General features: G+C 45.7%; 2 long non-coding RNA genes across 2 annotated transcripts in view; one reads left to right on the plus strand and one right to left on the minus strand.

Annotated features, from left to right (window-relative positions):
- Positions 1–20,581, plus strand: part of LOC120407503 — a 105,389-nt gene that overhangs the window by 5,990 nt on the left and 78,818 nt on the right. Inside the window, exon 2 of the long non-coding RNA XR_005600070.1 lies at positions 818–900. This is a non-coding gene — a long non-coding RNA (uncharacterized LOC120407503). The remainder of the gene's footprint in view (positions 1–817; positions 901–20,581) is intronic.
- LOC120407496 overlaps positions 11,227–20,581 on the minus strand; it is a 92,967-nt gene continuing 83,612 nt past the window's right edge. The window contains exon 3 of the long non-coding RNA XR_005600060.1: positions 11,227–11,293. This is a non-coding gene — a long non-coding RNA (uncharacterized LOC120407496). The remainder of the gene's footprint in view (positions 11,294–20,581) is intronic.

Consider the following 20,581-nt stretch of genomic DNA (forward strand, 5'->3'; position numbering starts at 1 on the left):
AGAGAATTCTAGTCTGTTGGTCCATGCCTGCCTGCACCATTGCTCTCCTCATACTCCGTGCTGAAGGTTTAAGGGGCGGTACAGGCTGATGTCTCTCCAGTTTTTCCTGCTAACACAAATCAGAGAGGATCTGAAGCAGAGGGGGAAAGAGGGTGGGTAGTGGAATACAGATAGAGAGTACACATCTCAAAGAACTCCAGTTGCAAAAGGTAAGTAACTTCCTTTTTTACTTTGAGTGCTGATCACTATGGATGTGAGCTGTGAATGACTGATGATTTAACAAGCAAGTACTCAGAGGGATGGAGGGGAGGGATAGCTCAGTGGTTTGAGCATTTGCCTGCTTAAACCCAAGATTGTGAGTTCAGTCCTTGAGGAGGCCACTTAGGAATCAGGGGCAAAATCAGTACTTGGTCCTGCTAGTGAAGACAGGGGACTGGACTCAATGACCTTTCAGGGTCCCTTCCAGCTCTATGAGATAGGTATATTTCCATATATTATGTAGGTATATTGCTGCTCACAGAACCACTTTTCCAAAGGGTGCATTGCTAGAGGCTTGGACCAAGGCATAATGTGTGAATGGAAGTCCATATTGCTGCCTTGAAAATATCAAGATACTTCTTGAAGTGATGCCACTGAGGCTGCCTGGCTCTCATAGAATGAGCCCATATCCCATGTGAGAGAGGAAGGTGTGCCAGCTGATAACAAAGTAGGATACAGACAGAGATAAACTTGGAAGTCCTTTCGGAGGAAACAGCTTGACCTAGGGCTTGTTCTGCTGTGGCATCCATAACTTTCTGATCTCTTTTGTTCTCTGTAGGTAAAATAGCAAAGTTCATTTCATGTCAAGGGAATGAAGTCTCTTTTCTATGCTGGAGGATTGGTGCTTCAGGAAGAACACAGGTAAGTGAATAATCTTGTTTATATGGAATTCTCAGGGCCACCCAGAGGATTCAGGGGACCTCCACCGCCGAATTGCCACCAAAGACCCGGCACTTCAGCAGCAGGTCCTGGGGAGGAAGGACCCCCCGCCACGGGTCTTTGGGGCACTTTGGCAGCAGGTCCCAGAGCGGAAGGACTCCCTGCCCCCACTTGCCCCCCCCCCGCACTCTGGGAGGCCCTGGGAATTCTGAAACTAGGGGTTAATTAGTGAGACCTTATCTTTATGAAATATTGTGTAATGTTTGTCTGCCATTGGGGCTCCCACTTCACCTACGTGTCTGGCCAACGTATGATGGCAAGAAGAAAGACAACCATCATAGACAGGTAAGACATCAAGTGGCCAGGTATTAAAAAGGAGGCTTGGTAAGTGTTGAAAGTACAAAATTAAAGTCCCATTAAGAGGCTGGTCTTCTAACTGGTGGAAAAGTTCTAATTAAGACTTTTAAGAATTCTGGAGGTGATTGAGTGAGTAAAGACCCTCCATTGGAGGGCTGATTGCCTCCAGGTGAACCTGTATCAAACTAAGGGAAAGATCCATTACTTTGAGGGGAAGGTAATCCAAAGTAGCTGGAATATCTATTGTCTCAGGAGACATATGGTGCTGCTGGGCCCAGGTAGAGAAATGCTTCCACATAGGACTGCTGGAGTCCTTCCTGCTATTAGTAAGAACAGCTTGTACAGTTTTGGAACAGGAGTGTTCTAGGTCCAACACCCATCCAAATACCCAGCTGTAAAGTGAAGACCTTTGGGACTGGGATGTCAGACTGTGACGGGATCCCACTGGGGTGCCACTCGGAACTGGGGTATCACTGAGCCCCCTGACCCATCAGCTTGGGCTCCCTGTAGACAATACTGCTGTGACCAGCCTGACAAGCCCTCTCCCAGGCTCCAGCCTACACTTTTACCATCACACATACAGGTAGGGACACACCCAGCTGCAGTTACATACAGATGTGTGATCAGCTCTGCATGGGGATGCTTCAGCTAAGGAACTTCCCAGCTATTCAGGTACCACCCCAACCCCCTGGGGTTTAAACCCAAAATTATACCATCCTGCGCTGCACAGAGAACTGTACAGCATAAGCTGCACAGAGAACTGTACAGAGAAATTTACCCCCTTACTCAGTGTGGAGTGGAAATATACAACAGCTTTTTGCCCTGAGTTATGACTCCCACCCACACTGCTTTTAGACAAAGCAAAAACAAATTTATTAACTACAAAAGATAGACTTTAAGTGATTATAAGGGATAGCAAACAGATTAAAGCAGATTACCTACCAAATAAACAAAACACATAAACTAAGCTTAATATACTAAAGAGATTGGATATGAATAGCAGATCCTCACCCTAAGTGATGATCCAAGCAGGCTGCAGATTCTTAAGGGGCAAGCTGCACTAACTTACAGCTTGGAATCCCCAGGTGTTTCATTCCCAGGCTAAAAATCCCTTTTAGCCTGGGTCCAGCACTTCCCCCCAGTTCTGTCTTTGTTCCTCAGGTGTTTCCAGCAGTCTTCTTGGGAAGGGAGCCAGTAAAGAACCACAATGATGTCACTCCGCTGCCTTATGTAGCTTTTGCATATGGCAGGAACCCTTTGTTTCAAAGCTTTGTTTCCATGCCAGTCAATGGAAAAACACTGGTATCCCAAAATGGAGTTCAGCACCAGGTGACCAGGTCACATGTCCCTGTTGCGTCACGGCGGACATAACTCGGAGGCTGTCTAATGTACTCAGGAAGGTTCCCTGGTGGGAGATAAGCTTCTTCCAAGGCCTTTTGTTTTCTCCTAATGGTTCATTAACTTGAATGGCCCTTCCCAGCCAGCCATCTAGACTGAGTCTTTTGTCTAGTGGGCATTCCCCAGGTTTAAACACATTCGTAACACAGATACATAGTCATCTTCCTAACTTCAGATACAAAAATGATACATGCATACAACTAGGATAATCATATTCAGTAAATCATAACCTTTTCAGTGATATCTGACATGACCTATCTTGCACAAAATACGTCAGAATTATGCCATAATCATATCAATAATATCTCTATGAAGAATATGGTGTGCAGTGTCACACAGACCTTGCCATTCTCTTGAGTCAATAAGTCTGGAAAGGAATGAGTGCTAAAGAGTCCCCAGGCTGACATATGCAGGAGACCTGGGAACAGGAACTTCCTGGGCCATTTGCACACTTTGAGATTGACTTGTGCTCTGTCCTGTTGAATAATCTGCAGTACTTGAGGAAGAAGTGGGATAGGAAGAAAGGCATAGTTCAAATGGTTTGTGCAGAGGAACAGGAAAGCATCACCTTTGAGGATTTGTGTAGTTCTAACTGCAGCACCTCCACACCAGCTTCTAACCCAACCCTCAAGCTGTTCTCACCCTGCCCCCACACCACACAGGGAGAGACACAATGATGTGAAGGAGCTCAAATGGGGCCTGATCTGATAGGTGTGCTCAAAGGCATTGCAATGTCTAAGTCCTTTTGTGAATTCAGACCAAAGCGACTTTCCCTAGATCACACAGGAAAGGCTGCGGCAGAGCCTGGAATAGAATCCAGCTCTGACTCCTAGTCCTATGCTTTCCTACAGAACCATCCTTCTTTATATTCTATAATATGGAATTTTACTTTATTTATTAAGCACATTGTCAGTATTTGATAGATAAGTGATACAAATAATGATAGGATAAAGAAAACTCCCATCTCATTCCATAGTAGTAGCATGATAGGAAAGCTCTGCTCAGAAGAACATTGGGCAAAAAACTTGTCTACACCAGTAGCTCTCAACCCTGTACCCCTGGGGGTATGCAGACGTCTTCCATAGGGTACATCAGTTCATCTAGATATTTGCCTAGTTTTATAATAGGCTACATAAAAAGCACCACTGACGTCAGTACAAACTAAAATTTCGTACGACTTGTTTATACTGCTCTATATACTATACACTGAAATGAAAGTAGAATATTTATATTCCAATTGATTTATTTTATAATTATATGGTATAAATGAGAAAGTAAGCAATTTTTCATTAACACTGTGCTGTGACAGTTTTGTATTTTTATGTCTGATTTTGTAAGCAAGTAGTTTTTAAGTGAAGTGAAACTTGGGGGTACGCAAGACAAATCAGACTCCTGAAAGGAATTCAGTAGTCTGGAAAGGTTGAGAGGCATTGTGCTACACTACAGAATTCTTCCAAATATTCTCACTGTTACTAATTGTGATTCAACTGTACTAGTGTTAGCAACTGGGAGCTCTAGTGTAAATGGCTCTCTGGCTTTGGCAGCCATTTCTAGCATTATGTCAATTAAACCTACAAAGAGCAAATCCAGCCGGCACATTGTTGAAAATGGCTGCTGGAACCAGAGGACTGTCTCCATCAAGAGCTTGCCTACCACCCATGAAACACTACAGTAGCACCGATGTAGCACATCAGCATAAACATTACCATGCTGATGGGAGGGATTCTCCTGAGGTAATCCAACTTCCTGAAAGGTGATAGTCATATCAACAGATGAATTCTTCCATTGATTTAGCGCTGTCTACACAGCGGGTTAGGTCACTTAACTACATCACTCAGGGATTGGATTTTTCACACCCCTGAACAATGTAGCTGGGTTGACCTAACTTTTTAGTGTAGACTGGGCCTGAGCTTCCCAACTTTGCTACCACCCATTTGGTTGAATCAGTGTTAGCAACAGTGGGATTCTTTGGTAAATATTTACTAGTAAAAAAGGAAAAGAAAAGAAAAAATCCTCAAAAACAAAAGTCTACATTGCATTCACAATTCTTCCCCTAGGGAGAGAATGAGATTAAAAACTAACTATATGTGACAATGTTAGACAAGTAGTTTTATGCACTGAGGGTAGTACAAGAACATGTGTAGAATAGAACAGAATAGACAAGGCTAAAGGGTCTGTTGTCTCCCATATCCTCTTACCGACCCCCCTACCCACACCCCAAAAATGCATAGGTCCTAACTTCTTTTTTAAAACAGTGTTTTGTTAGATGGCCATTCTTCTATAATATCATCATTTACATTGTTCTATTTAAATCAATGCCTCATTGAGGGGAATGGAAGTTTAAAAGGAATAATTTAAAGGATAAATTGGCCAAAATCAACTGTTTTTTTTTAAAGTGTAGTAATTCCAGCAGAGTGTTTTTCTTATATTGCCATTGATTGAAGTTAGTATATAAATAATATGAACAGCTTTCAAAATTAACAGCTCACTCTGGTGATAATTGTTAGGGAGTCATAGGTCATACTTTGCTACTACTGTTCGTTGTCTGGAGACAGCTTACAGCAAAATGCTTTAACAGGATAACATTTTACCCTCTGATGCTTTTGCAATAGTAAAATATGGAAACAATTTGCTTAAAATAATTTTGTATGTAATGTTTATTTAAAATCAGTGGCTCACATAAAACAGAACATTAAAACCACGGAAACTGGTAAAAGCAAGTAACATCAAGGCCCATACTCTCTGCTGGTGTTTATTAAAGTGTGACCCAAAATTAAGAAAATTGTATCACACCATATTCCCTAAAGAGGAACAGAAAAAGTTTTATAAAAAATACTGGAAAGCTTGTCTAGAAAAAGAAAAAAAAATGTAGTTCTTCCTTTTAAAAATATTAGCACTATATTTTTCACTTTGTTTATTGGTTTGTATTTTTCAAATGTAATTCATGTTAGACATTCCTTTGCATATTTGCAGGGTAAACGATGACTGGGTTCATTAACATGCAATACGCATTAATAACATTTATAAAATGAATAAAATTAATAATAGTATTGCATTTTAACAAACTCTAAGAATTTTCATCTCATTAAGGCGCTGATGTGGGAAAGCATCCTTATTCATGTTAAGTACTTTTATGTATCTTCACTAACCGACAGTACAGGTGAAATCACCAGTGGTAGCAACCGTGACTGTTGTACTGCAGCCAACAATTAGGCATTTTTACCGCCAATATGCTTCTACCAGTGACAATTTACTGGTGGTGGTGGTAATGTAGGTTAGTCCTAAGAATCTGATCCAGCAAACACTTACAATTGTATGTAATCCCACTGAAGCAAATATGTCAATGCCCAATAATAAGAAATTGATCCTTGCATATGAATGAATTCAGTTACAGTCTCGGGTCCTATGTCTGGCAATAAGTCTTTCCAGGATCAAACTATAAAATACTAAAAAATTCATATACTCAGTATAATCATATAATACCAACTCTTGCAATGTTATCTCGAGTCATGGGATATTTGATGTTTTTCTTAAACACCTAGCTCCTGGAGTCACACACAATCTCAGCGTTCCTTAAAAAAAAAATTCTAGTCCTCATGTCTGGGGGAAAAAACCTGAAAAAGTCTCAAAAAGTAGAAGGCTAATAAAAAGAACCCCAGATTTATTATTTTTTTAAAATCTCATGATTTACAGGGACCTGACTCACGTTTTTATAACACTTTGGGTTGGCAATACTAAATGGTGGTTTCTCTGCTAGAGTAACATCAGGCTGATCTTTTCATGTTAATACTATCCTGCATGGTCCTGCAAGATGTTAGGTGCACTGAAAATGGATTGGTGCCTCATTAATATATTAGCCTTTACAAAAAACAAACAAACCTAACCACAGCTGGCTTGCACTGATGGGCTCGCTAATGTTGAATCATAGAATCATACAAATGTAGGACTGGAAGGGACCTTGATAAGTCATCTAGTCCAGTTCCCTGCACTGAGGCAGGACTAACTATTGTCTAGAGACCACTCCTGACAGGTGTTAGCCTGACTTGTTCTTAAAAACCTCTAATGAGGGAGATTCCACATCTCCCTAGGTAATTTGTTCCAGTGCTTAACTACCCTTACAGTTAGGGAGTTTTTCCTAATATCTAACCCAGGGGTCGGCAACCTCTGGCACACAGCTCACCAGGGTAAGCACCCTGGCGGGCCAGGCCAGTTTGTTTATCTGCCGCGTCAGCAGGTTCGGCTGATTGCGGCTCCCACTGGCCACGGTTTGCTGTCCCAGGCCAATGGGGGCGGTGGGAAGCCACAGCCAGCACATCTCTCGGCTCGCGGCGCTTCCCGCCGTCCCCATTGGCCTGGGACGGCGAACTGCAGCCAGTGGGAGCTGTGGTCCGCCGAACCTGCCGATGTGACAGGTAAACAAAGTGGCCCTGCCCGTCAGGGTGCTTACCCTGGCGAGCCGCGTGCCAGAGGTTGCCGACCCCTCGTCTAACCTAAATTTTCCTTACTCCAATTTAAGCCCATTGCTTCTTGTCCTGTCCTCAGTGGATAAGGAAAACAATTTATCACCCTCCTCTTTATAAACATACATTTATATACTTGAAGACTGTTAAAATGTCACTGCTCAGGCTTCTCTTCTCCAGATTAAACAAACCCAATTTTTTCAATCTTTCCTCTTAAATCATGTTTTTTGTACCTTAAAACATTTTGGTTTGTCTTCTCTGGACTTTCTCCAATTTGTCTACATCTTTCCCAAAGTGTGGTGCCTAGAACTGGACACAGTATTCCAGTTGAGGCCTTATCAGCACTGACTAGAAGTGGAAGTATTACATGTCATGTCTTGCTGAAGAGCTCTGTGGAAGCTTGAAAGTTTGTTTTTCACCAACAAAAGTTGGTCCAATAAAAGATATTACCTCACCCACCTTGTCTCTCTAATTTAGTTTGTGATCCACTATAATTCCCAGATCCTTTTCAGAAGTACTCTTTCTTAGGCAGTCATTTCTCATCTTGTATCTGTGCAATTGATTATTCCTTTCTCTGTGTAGTACTTTGCATTTGTCCTCACTGAATTTCATCCTATTTATTTCATACCATTTCTCCAGTTTGTCAAGATCATTTTGAATTATATCACATCCTCCAAAGCACTTACAACCCCTCCCAGCTTGGTATTGGCCACAGATTTTATAACTGTACTATCTATGCCATTATCCAAATTATTTATGAAGGTATTGAACAGAACTGGACCCAGGACAAATCCCTGTGGGACCCCACTCAATATGCCCTTCCAGCTTAACTGTGAACCACTGAAAACTAGTCTCTGAGTATGGTTTTCCAACCAGTTGTGCACCCACCTTATAGTAGATTTGTCTAGGCTATATTTCCCAAGTTTGCTTATGAGAAGGTCATGTGACACAGTATAAGAAGCCTTACTAAAGTTGAGATATATCACAGTACCCTGCCAAAAAAACAGGTAGATAAGGTTTTGTGGCTTTCTGCATTTTTATCACCTTGTTAATTGTTAAGACACCTTTTGTAGTTGTCTCTAAACTACTGGACACTGGGTAGAGGAGATGTTCTGGAAGAAAAGACTGCATGGCCAGACCATTTGTGTGCTACAGCAATCCCTTGTGGCTAAAACGATCCAGAGAGAAGTAATTGGCAGATAACATCATTTATATACTCTGCTCTAAACTATCCTGGAGATCAGGTAGGGGTCTAATCCAATTCCCATTCAAATCAGTGGAAGATTTTAATGACAGTTGGGTCAGGCCTTAAATACAGAAGCAGCCCAAGGATCAGGGGATGGGAAACAAACAGTTCCTTTGCCCTTCCCCTCTCACTTTCAGTCAGCTGCATAGAAGAGGTTCTGGTCTTTATTCCAAGTCAGTTTCAGATTCAGTTTCCCCACCCCCAGGAGCCACTGCCGGACATGCTGTGTGCCACTGCCAGCCCGGAGTCGCTTGAGGTAAGCAGCACCAGGCTGCAGCCCACACCCTGAACCCCTCCTGCACCCTGCACTCCAATCCCCTGCCTTGAGCCCCCTGCTGCACCCTGCACCCCTCCTGCACCCCAACCTCCTGCCCTTAGCCCCCTCCTGCACCCCAACCCCTTGCCCCAGCCCTACATTCATGGCCCTGCATACAATTTCCCCACCCAGGTGTGGCCCTCAGTCCAAAAAGTTTGCCCACCGCTTGCCTAACAAGTAAGCATATCTGCACTGGCAAGACAATACATGTACCATGACATAACATATTGTCCCCAAACAGGGAATGAGTATAGTCAGGCCTTCTGGTATCAACCAATTTTAAACACAGGTGCTTGCTACTTCCAACTCAATGCCTGGTCTACCTCATGCTCTCAACTGCAGCTTATTATAACACTTTCTTTGCTGTAACAGCTGAGCACTGTGAGATAGCTGTACAAACTATGCATTGTAATATTTAAATTGTATTGTATTCATAATAGCCCATCTCCAGTTCATACCTGAGCTTGTTACAGCAAATACAGGTGTGGTGAAAAAGGAAATACAGTATTTGAAAATTGCAAAGGCTACCTTATCATTAGTATGTGACAGGCAGATTGAATTGCTTGAGCTTGATTTTAGGCGCATTGCTTGCATTTTACACTGGCATAGAGGGACAGCAAAACCATCAGAACCCCAAGGCTGCTGTAACTCATGGTACTGATCAGATAGATCATTGGCCACCTCCAAAATCCAGAAGAACACAAGATTTCTACTGCCACCTTTCTTCTGAGTTCTGCCAAGGTCAGATCAGTCTCAGCTTAGAATTAGTAGCAAAATGTAGCTGGGTAAAAAGTTAATATTAGGGCAATTTCACAGAAAGCTGTTATCAATTTAGAGAATTTTTCTTTCTTGTATTATCCAGGAGTAATCTAGATAAGCAACTGCAGTGACCTCCTTTATGGCCTTGACAAATGCAGTCATGCTCCCTAAAATCCATTATAAATGCTGCTGCAAAGGTCATCTTCCTAGCTTGTTGCTTTGACCATCTTAGCTCCATTAGCTCCTCCTTTCCACTACATGACACAGAAAATACTTATCTTCACTTCTAAGACCCTTCATGATCTAGCCCCACCCTAGATATCATCTCTTGTCCTGCTGTCCATGCATTATTCCTGACTTTGCCAACAATGCCACCCTTTATTGCCCATTAGTCACATTTTCCCAGAAGCATCTCTGTGCTTTATCCTTTGCCACACCTTATGCATGAGAGGAGCTCCCCATACAAATCTGCAATGCCACTACATTATCCTCCTCCAAATCTACCCTTAAAACTCATCTCTGATGCCTTCAATGCGGGATAAGGAGGTGCTAGTCCCGTTATATAAGGCGTTGGTGAGACCTCATTTGGAGTATTGTGTGCAGTTTTGGTCTCCCATGTTTAAGAAGGATGAATTCAAACTGGAACGGGTACAAAGAAGGGCCACTAGAATGATCCGAGGAATGGAAGGCCTGTCGTATGAAAGGAGACTTGAGGAGCTCGGTTTGTTTTCCTTAACCAAAAGAAGGATAAGAGGAGATATGATTGCACTCTTTAAATATATCAGAGGGATAAATACCAGGGAAGGAGAGGAATTATTTCAGCTCAGTGCTAATGTGGACACGAGGACAAACGGATATAAATTGTCAGTCAGGAAATTCAGGCTTGAAATTAGACGAAGGTTTCTAACCATCAGGGGAGTGCAATACTGGAACAGCCTACCGAGGGAAACAGTGGGGGCGAAGGACCTCCACGACTTTAAGATTAAGCTAGATAAGTTTATGGAGGAGATGGTATGATAGGATAACGGGCTAAGTCAATAGATCAATTAAGTGCCACACTGGTAAATAGTACAATGGGTCAATGATATGATATAACCTTTTTCCAGAGGGTATGGCTGGAGAGTCTTGCCCGCATGCTCGGGGTTCAGCTGACCGCCATATTTGGGGTCGGGAAGGAATTTTCCTCCAGGGAAGATTGGCAGTGGCCCTGGAGGTTTTTCGCCTTCCTCCGAAGCATGGGGCAGGGGTCGCTTGCTAAAGGAGTGGGTGGATCGGCTTATGTGGCCTGCATCTAGCAGGAGGTCAGACTAGATGATCATAATGGTCCCTTCTGATCTTGAATTCTATGATTCTATGATTCAAAAAACTCAACAATGGCAAGGCAATCAGTGTGCTGTTACTACTGCTTATTACACTTACTAGAATAATCTCACTGTTACCTTGTATGGTCCCCCATCTGTTGTTGTATCCACTTGTTATCCATTTTATACTGAGACTTTAAACTGTTTGGGCTTTTCTTCAGTAGACTTATTAGACTATAGATCTACACTAGATTTTGTTTATCTCCATTACCAATTAACTCATACTTAAAACATCTGTGGAGGCTGGTGTGGTCACTCCCCATATGCTTGATCAGGGCTACAGGTATGTGTACACTGCACAGTTATCCCAAGCTCTTACCCAGGTTTTAGCCTTAACCCTTCCGCCCGTCATCCACAAAGGAAAACCTCTGACCTAGGGTTTAGAGTGGTGTTAAACTCAGGCTAGCTTACCTGGCTGAGGTAGTGGGTTAGTACCTAGGTTCCACTTTCACTTGGGCTGGAACTAGGCAGTGATGAGCTGCCAAAACATTAACAACAGGTTCCCTCCTCCTCACCCCATGAGGGGGTCGTGCCCCCCCGGGGGTCGTGCCCCATCCAACCCCCATGCTCCTTGACCCCCCCCCCCGGGACCCCTGACCCATCCACCCTCCACCCCTGTCCCCTGACTGCCCCCTGCCGCCCCACCCAACCCCTCCTCTCATTCCTGATGCCCCCAGGACCCCTGCCCCATCCAACCACCCCTTCTCTCTGTCCTTGACTGCCCCCCCACCTCATCCAACCCCTGCTCCTTCCTGACTGCCCTCCCGGGACCCTTGCCCCAATTCAATCCCCCTGTTCCCTGCCCTCTGACTGCCCCAACCCCTATCCACCCCCCCACAACCCACCGAACTGCCCTGCCCTCTTCCAACACCCCCTCCCTGCTGCCTGCTCCCTTACCACACTGCCTGGGGCCGGGTCCGGGTCCGGGTCCGCTCGGCTGGGACCAAGACCGGCGCCGCGGGGCCCGACTCCCCGGGCCGGGCCGGAGCCGCTCGGCCAGGCCTGGGACCGGTGCTGGGCTGGAGCCACTCGGCCGGGACCGGTGCTGCGAGGCCCGAGCCGGGCCAGAGCCACTGGGGCCAGAGCCGGGGGTGCTTGGCTCAGACTGGGCTGGGGCACTCGGCTGGGGCCAGGCCAGGGCCAGGTGGAGCCACTCAGCCGGAGCCGGACAGGGCTGCGCCGTGCCTCCCTGGAGCCCTCCTCATGCCTCCCAGCCCCAGCTTACCTGCCTGCTGCCTGTTTCAGGCTTCCCATGAACATCTGATTCGTGGGAATCAGGGGAGGGGGAGGAGAAGGAGGGCAGAGCATTCAGGGGAGGAGGGGGATGTGAGCTGAAGCCAGGGGCTGGGTGGACAGCTGCCCGAGCTTTTGTTAAATTTAAAAGCTTTTTTAGAACCGGTTGTCCTAGAACAACCAGTTCTAAAAGGGTTTCTAAATTTAACAACTGGTTCCTGCGAACCAGTGCGAACCGGCTCCAGCTCACCACTGGAACTAGGGTGACCAGATGTCCCAATTTTATAGGGATAGCCCTGATATTTGGGGCTTTTTTCTTATATAGGTGCCTATTACACCCCACACTCTGTCTCTATTTTTCATAGTTGCTATCTGGGCACCCTAGCTGGTACCCATCCACTTTGCAGTGAGGACACAGACTAAGGCCTGATTTATACTAGGATTTTACATTGGTATAGCTGTGTCTCTTTGGGGTGTGAAAAATCCCCACCCCACAAGACACATATCTATACCCAACTAATCCCTGGTGTAGACAACGTTAGGTTGACAGAATTCTTCTGTTGACTTAGCTACTGTCTCTTAGGGACATGGATTATAGTGGTACAGCTGAAGTGATATGGTTGCCACTGTAGCAATGCAGCTGCAATGCAGTAGCATTGTAAGTGTAGACATACTCTCAATCACTTGAATGCTGATAGTCCTACATTGTTGTTTCCCCCACTTCCTTCCACAGGACAGACATGTTCTTCTCCAATTGACACAGTTGACTGGGAAAAAATACGAAAGCACCTGAGCATAAAGAACCATGGGACACGCTCCCAAACACATATAGCAAGTGCAAAAACAGTAAGGGATGCAGTAATGTGGTTAAGCTTTGCAGCTGGGATGCTCAGACCCAGGGTAGGCTAACCCTGGTGCTCAGACCTGGGTGCCAATCTCCCAAGTTAACTGTGCATTGTAGGCACAGACAGTTGTTCTTAAAATACTGTAGGAATCATTCTAGTTGAGAGAACAAATATTTACAGCCTGGTACAAATGTGTGGGAAGCATCCACACAAGCCTTTAAAATGTGGTAAGTACCTCAAGGTAATGGCATTCTAACTCTGAGTCTAAGCAATACAGTATGGAAAGTGTAGACATAACCTTTGGGGACGAGACAGTTAGTTATGCATATGTACAGTGCTTAGCATAATACCGGTAGTGCCCTGATCCCTGACTGGGTCCTTTACAATCTACTGTAGCACAAATAATGAATAATAAATATTGCGCAGTGTTGTTGCCCTGTCAGTCCCAGGACAGGAGAGCAGGGCCGATGGAGCGGGCGGAAGCCAGTACAAATTACTGGGGCCAGGCGGTCGGGAAGGGGGCCCGGAGCCCGGCTTCCCTGGCTTCGTTGGCCCTGTTTAGCCAGTCCACCCTTACTAGGGGGCCCGAAAATTTTTTTCACCGGGGCCCAAACCCGCTCTCAGCGGCCCTGCAGGAGAGAGACAAAGTAGGTGAGGTTAAAACTTTTACTGGACCAACTTCTGTTGGTGGAAGGTACAAGCTTTCGAGCTATACAGAGCTTTTCTTAAGATCTGGGAAAATACCTCAAAGAAGAACTCTGTGTGGCTTGAAAGCTTGTCTCCCTTATAATATACATGACTCTTATGGAGGTAACACTTGCAGTGTGAAATATTGACCCCAGTGAATTCAGTGGGATCTTTGCCAGTAACTTCATTGGGGCCAGGCTTTCACCTGCAGTCTTTATTCAGGCTCAACATTCAACTCTTTGGTCTAACACATTTAAGATTTCCATAAATTTGGACCCAGCATACTCACTTTCTCTTTATTATAGAAATAATCTTTCCTTTTCCTGCTAATGATAAAACATGCAGAATCAATTCTGTGCTATCTTAGGCAATTAGGAAACTATTTCACTCAGTTATTCATTAAACATTCTTGATTGATCAATCACTAACCTGGATATTGCCTTTAAAAGCAAAGTCTCCTATGATTTATTTTGTGTATGACTCAGGAAAGCTACTTGGAGTCAGAGTCCAAGACCTGGTGTACTCTAGGAATTTACATCCATATAGCTATGTCCATCAGGAGTGTGAAAAATACATGTTCCTGAGTGACACAGATATTCCCAATTTAGGGTATGTCAACACTTAAAATGCTACATCAGCACAGCTGCGCCAGAGTAGCACTTCAGTGTAGACACTACATACGCTGATGGAAAGGATTCTCATATCGGTGTAGTTAATCCACCTCTCCAAAAGAGGGTAGCTAAGTCAATGGAAGAATTCTTCTGTTAACTTGGCACTGTCTACTGGCTTAACTACGCCACTCAGGAGTGTGGAATTTTCATACCTGAGAGCAATGTAGCTAAACTGACTTAATTTTCTAGTGTAGATCAGACACTAACCCTCAGTGTTAACAGTGCTAAGTCGACCTAGCTACCACCTCTTGAGGAGCCGATGGGAGAAGCCTTCCCATTTGTGTAGGTAGCATCTACACTGAAGCCCTACCATTGTAGCCACAAGCGCCGACTTTCCAATGTGCTTGGGGGTGCTTGCCTTCTCCTTTGCCTTCTCTTTCACCACCTTCAGGAAGGTGTAATGGTGTGAACATTGTGAACTTTAGCACTGTCAAGATGTCTCATTTTTCTCTTCTTCCTTGTCCCAATTGAATTCAGTGGAGTTTTGTCATTGATATCAATATGACCTGGATTTGCCCTAAAAGAATATTTTTCTATAATAATAACTGATTTTTTGTCTTATTGACAGTCCAGCATTCTTTCTGCTTCAACCAACTTGCAGCAACTGGGACTCATGGGACTTGGGTTCTATTCCCACCTCTGCCACTGGCCTGTTGGGTGGCTTTAGGCAAGTCCTACACCTCTCTGTGCCTCCATTTCCTGATCTGTAAAATGAGGATAAATAATACTGACCTCCTTTGTAAAGCACTTTCCCATCTACTGATGAAAAGCGCTATATAAGAGCTAGGTGGAATTAGTATTCAGACTCTGCTATTCTGTAAGACAGCCAGATTTCTGAACTTTCAGTATGTTGCAATGTAAAGCAAGGTTGGGGTGGGGGGGAATTCAATATAGTACCTATAAAAACACCTTGCATTTATTTAGCATCTTTATATGAGGAGATTAAAGCATTTTACCAACTATTACTTGGTTTTTCAAAACACCCCTCTCAGGTAAGTAAATATGATTACACACAGTATTAAGAGGGGCCAACTGAGGAATAGATAAATGAAATGATTTACCCAATGAAGCTCAATGAGTAAATGGCAAAACCAAGAATAGAATCCAGTTGTCCTAATTTCTGGCCTCCTGTTATAACCACTATTCTTCACTCCATACAGTTCTGAACTCTTGAATGTGTTTTGGTCATCATCCTGCAGCATTTCAGTCACTGATGAAAGATTAAAAGATAACTCAAGATGACACTCACCACTTAAACCTGCCTAGCAGGAAGAGTGAATTCAGGCCATGCAGAAAAAGGAAGAAATGCTTTTCATAGTTTCATAGCGTATAAGGCCAGAAGGGACCATTAGATCATCTCTGACCTCCTGTTATGCTTATAGAAGCACATGGGATCTTTGTAGGGGAGAAGACAAAAACACCACATTTATTGAGAATACAGCAGTTAGCATATCCTTTGCAATTACACACACACATACATACCATGCACCCAGTCCTGCCAGCTGATGTTTATAGTTACCAGTCGGAGTCTGGCTCAATCTAGTGGCCAGCCAGATTGGTCAAAGAGGGGAGCCAGGCTCTATCAGTCGCAATACGATGCTCCTGGAGTGTGGGCAAGACAAACTCAAAGTCCCATGGCAAACACCCTGTTCTTATAGTCTTTTTACTCTGTTGAAGTCTATGGATTTTGCTGTGTCAGTTTCTGAACAGTTACTTCTTAATTGGTGCTATCTTTTGATGTAAACATTCCAATACGCCTCCAGAGGGTCATCCTGTCCTGGTTATGATTTAATCAATTGTCCTGTCTTTAGGGGTGCCAGCCTTACCTCAGGGTCATCAATCTGCCCTTCCTTAATTATGGATGTGCATTGATGGTTCTCTGGTGTCGTTAAGTCTCTTCACTCCGTCTTCCTTGACCATCTGGCTATAACAATGGCCTTCACACCTTATCTTTTCCTAATGCATGCATCCCTCATTCACACAAACAGTCTTTTACAGAGACCTTCAAAGGTATACAGCAGTTTTTATGTTGAGCAAGAAAAGACATTGTAAATTAAACCTTGCTAAGTTTCATAACCAACACAATTCACATTGAGGCCCAGGCCTTCAACATTCCTCTAATCTCCTTAACGTAGACACAATACAAGATCCTGTCTCTTACTTACTAAGCCTTAAAACAAAGAAATGCATATTTAACTAGAGTACCTAATTTGTAATACATATAGGAAACCATAGTAGACATTATAACTTATCCTAACACAAAAGGGTGACCATAATCCATCATAAGGATTGTTCTGGTCTTCCCTGACCAGGGTCAGTACAGACACTGACAGTCTGTCAGATGCATTTCTACCAATGTCCCAAAGAGTCATTCCTTTCTGCTATTCAAAAAGGGTGGCTGGCAGGATGAAATCAAATTATACATTAATTCTCATAGTACAATTATATAATCGTGCTCCTACACTCCTATATATCAGAAGCCATTAATTTTCACCCAGATAGCCCTATATTAAACACAATAGCTTTACACAAAAGCATTCCAGTCCTCAAGAAACTAAACTTTGTGCCACAGGGAGAGAACAGGAGAGACTTAGGGCATGGCAGTGAGTTAAACCTGCCTTCGGAGAGTGCAGTATGGAAAGTGCTGCAGTCTGTTCACACTGACAGCTGCTTGCTCGCTGGTGTGGCCACATTTGCAGCACTTGCAGCGGCATTGGGAGCAGTGCATTACGGGCAGCTATCCCACAGAGCACCTCTTCCCATTCTGGTGCTGTATCTTGTAGGAAGTGGGCGGGAGGTGCAGGGCATTCTAGGTCCTGTCCTAATGTCTCGTGATGCATCAATTTGCATCCCAGCAATCCCTGTGCTTCCATCCACATTTGGCGCCATCTTTCAAAATGTTTTGTACTGCGTGCTCTGTCTACCCTTTTGGTCTGTGGGAATGGAGCACGAACTGCTGAGGAGTATGCTGATGAGTCTCGCCAGCACATCACCTCTGGCAGTCGAGTTATTCCTTAGGATCCAAAGTGACAGGGAGGGCTCCAATGAGGATATTGACTCGAGTAACGCATACGACACAAATTTGCTTGTGGCATTCATGGACATGCTCACCACCGTGGAATACCGCTTTTGGGCTCGAGAAACAAGCACTGAGTGGTGGGATCACATCGTCATGCAAGTCTGGGATGACGAGCAGTGGCTGTAGAACTTTTGGATGAGAAAAGCCACTTTCATGGGACTGTGTGAGAGGAGCTCGCCCCACCCGCTGGCGCAAGGACACGATATTGAGACCTGCCCTGATGATGGAAAAGTGCGTGGCTATTGCAATCTGGAACCTGGCAACTCCAGACAGCTACTGATAGGTCGCTAACCAGTTTGGAGTGGGAAAGTCAACTGTTGGAATCGTGTTGATGCAAGTTTGCAGGGCCATTAATCGCATCCTGCTCAGAAGAACCGTGACTCTGGGTAACGTGCAGGACATTGTGGATGGCTTTGCACAAATGAGTTTCCCTAACTACGGTGGGGCGATAGGACACATATTACAATTCTGGCACCAGCTCACCTAGCCTCCAAGTACATTAATTGGAAGGAGTATTTCTCTATGGTTCGCCAAGCGCTTGTGGATCACCAGGGGCATTTCATTGACATTAACACAGGCTGGCCCAGAAAGGTGCATGAAGCACGCATCTTTCAGAACACTGGCCTGTTCAGGAAGCTGCAAGCTGGGAATTTTTTCCCAGACCAGAAGATCACCGTAGGGGAAGTCGAAATGCCCATTGTGATCCTTGGAGACCTCATTTACCCGTTAATGCCGTGGCTCATGAAATCCTACACAGGGAGCCTTGACAGCAGCAAGGAGCAGTTCAACAACATGCTGAGTGGGTGCAGAATGACTGTGGAGTGTGCTTTTGGCCATTTAAAGGGCCGCTGGCGCTGTCTGTATGGGAAGCTGGACCTGGCCGATAACAGCATCCCCGTGGTTATATCTGCGTGCTGTACCCTCCATAACATTTGTGAAGGGAAGGGTGAACGATTCACTCAGGCATGGAACTCGAAGGTTCAACACCTGGAGGCTGAATTTGAACAGCCAGAGAGCAGGGCTATTAAAGGGGCCCAGCACAGGACTGCAAGGATTAGGGATGCCTTGAGGGAGCAATTTGAGGCTGAAAGCCACCAGTAATGTCTGGTGCCCTGCATGGGAGTGAAGTGCAGTGGTTCCAATATTAGTAGGAATCTGTGTTTGCTACGCCGATTTGCAGTGCCTGTTTCTTTCCTGGGCTAAGGTATCTTTTACTTTATGCAATAATAAAGAATGTTTTCAAAGCCAAAAAATTCATTTATTGAAAAGAAACACAACTGCCTGGGAAACAGAAAGGGCAAGGGGGTTGGGTGGGGAATGGTACAATCACAGATTTGCATATATCCTGTCTGGAGTGGTGTGCAATGAGTGCTGCACTTCAGGATGGCTATACTACGTGGTGATGGGGGTTAAATGCAGTGGGTAAGAGTCGTAGTTTTCAGGGCTGGGTGGTGAAGCTACCAGTGTTGGAGGCAGCTGGTGGTGGTAAGAACCCGGATGTTGGGGAAAGTGGGTTGGAGGTGAAATGGGGGCACAAAGGAAATACTTTTGGGACAAGGGCTACAGGGGGGAGTGGGCGCAGTAGTGCTCCACCTGCATGGCTATGAGCACCTGGATAGAGTCTGCTTGGCACTCCATTATGCTTATCAGCTGATCCATGCTTTGCTGCAGGAGCACCGAGCTTTTGTGCTGGTGCTCCTCATTCTGCTGGTGGATCCTCCTTTCACTCTCCCGCCACTCCTGAACTTTTTGATTTTCATTAATGCTGCATTACTTCATGCAACATGTCTTCCTTGCTTCTACGTGGCCTCTTTCTGATTCTTTGGAGTCTTTCGGCTGGTGATAACATGGACGGCTGAGATCTCAAGGTTGCATCTGTAATGGCAAAATGCAACATTTAACAGAGACAGCATTGTTCACACCAGACAGAGCAATGATTCCCCCGCACAGTCTACACAATAGCATAATTTGCCTGTCCCAAAGCGAGCATACATAAACCCACAGAGCCCCAAAATGGTGTGTAAGCACAGGGTCAAGCGTGACTGATTGTTTCATGGCTGTACTGTCCTCTGGGTTTCTATGCCATGGAGAGAGCTAACAGCTGCAGGGAGCCCCTGTACTGAACACTGTCCCCACATTTTCCACAAGAGTTCGTCCTGGAAGATATCTCGCTGCTGAGGGTGACCTGGGAAGCAAGGGAGGGTCTTCTATTACAATGCGACTTCTGCCCTGGCCCACATGCAGCTTGCCTGTGTGCAGCAATGGTCCCCCCACCCTTCATGGCACAGTGGCACAGACAAGTTAGCCTTACTGGGACAAGAACCACAGTGGCTCTCCCGAGAAACCTGTGCAAGTGCATTGCCCTTGTTCTGGATGATACCTTTGAAGAGATCACTGAGGCTGATTACTGTGATGTGAGAGAGCACATCAATGCCCTATCTAGGCATGCATGCAGCCCTAATCCTCCTCGCCCCGAGAACCCACACCAGGGCCGCCCGGGGGGGGGGCAAGTGGGGCAATTTGCCCCAGGCCCAGTAGGGGCCCCCACGAGAGTTTTTCGGGGCCCCTGGAGCAGGGTCCTTCACTTGCTCCGGGGGCCCCGGAAAACTCTCACGGGGCCCCGGCCCCTGGAGCTTCATCTGATCTCGGTCTTCGCTGGCCGGGGGTCCTTCCACTCCGGGGCAGAAGGACCCCCCGCTGCCGAATTACTGCCGAAGCGGGACCCGCCGCCAGCGTGCAGCCGGGTCTTCGGCGGTAATTCGGCGGCGGCGGGGGTGTCCTTCTGTTCTGGGACCCGCCGCCGTAGTGCCCTGAAGACCCGCGGTGGGGGCTGCACTTCGGCGGCAGGTCCCGCTTTGGCGGTAATTTGGTGGCAGGGGGTCCCCGCTGTGGGACTTTGGGGCACTTTGGCGGCGGGTCCCGGAACGGAAGGACCCCCCCGCCGCCGACTTACCACCGAAGCGGGGGCCCCCCGCCGCCGAAGACCCTGGGCCCCCAGAATCCTCTGGGCGGCCCTGACCCACACTGAATAACCTCCTTCCCAAAATAAAAGCCACTTATCGGGTACCTCCTGTGGTGTTTGTCCTTCCCCAAGCACCAGCCACTGCGACTAGCTACCTCCCTTCTGGCTTGAGAACAGCTCCTGGCTGCATGCATCTAGGGATTCTGGGGTGCCTTCCTCCACCTCAGCACACTCGATCCCGCTTTGCTCCTCCTCCTCCTTTTGCCTTGTTGAACTGGGCTCTGAAGTG

This window comes from Mauremys reevesii, linkage group 1 (assembly GCF_016161935.1).
Source record: "Mauremys reevesii isolate NIE-2019 linkage group 1, ASM1616193v1, whole genome shotgun sequence".
Classification (NCBI taxonomy): domain Eukaryota; kingdom Metazoa; phylum Chordata; order Testudines; family Geoemydidae; genus Mauremys; species Mauremys reevesii.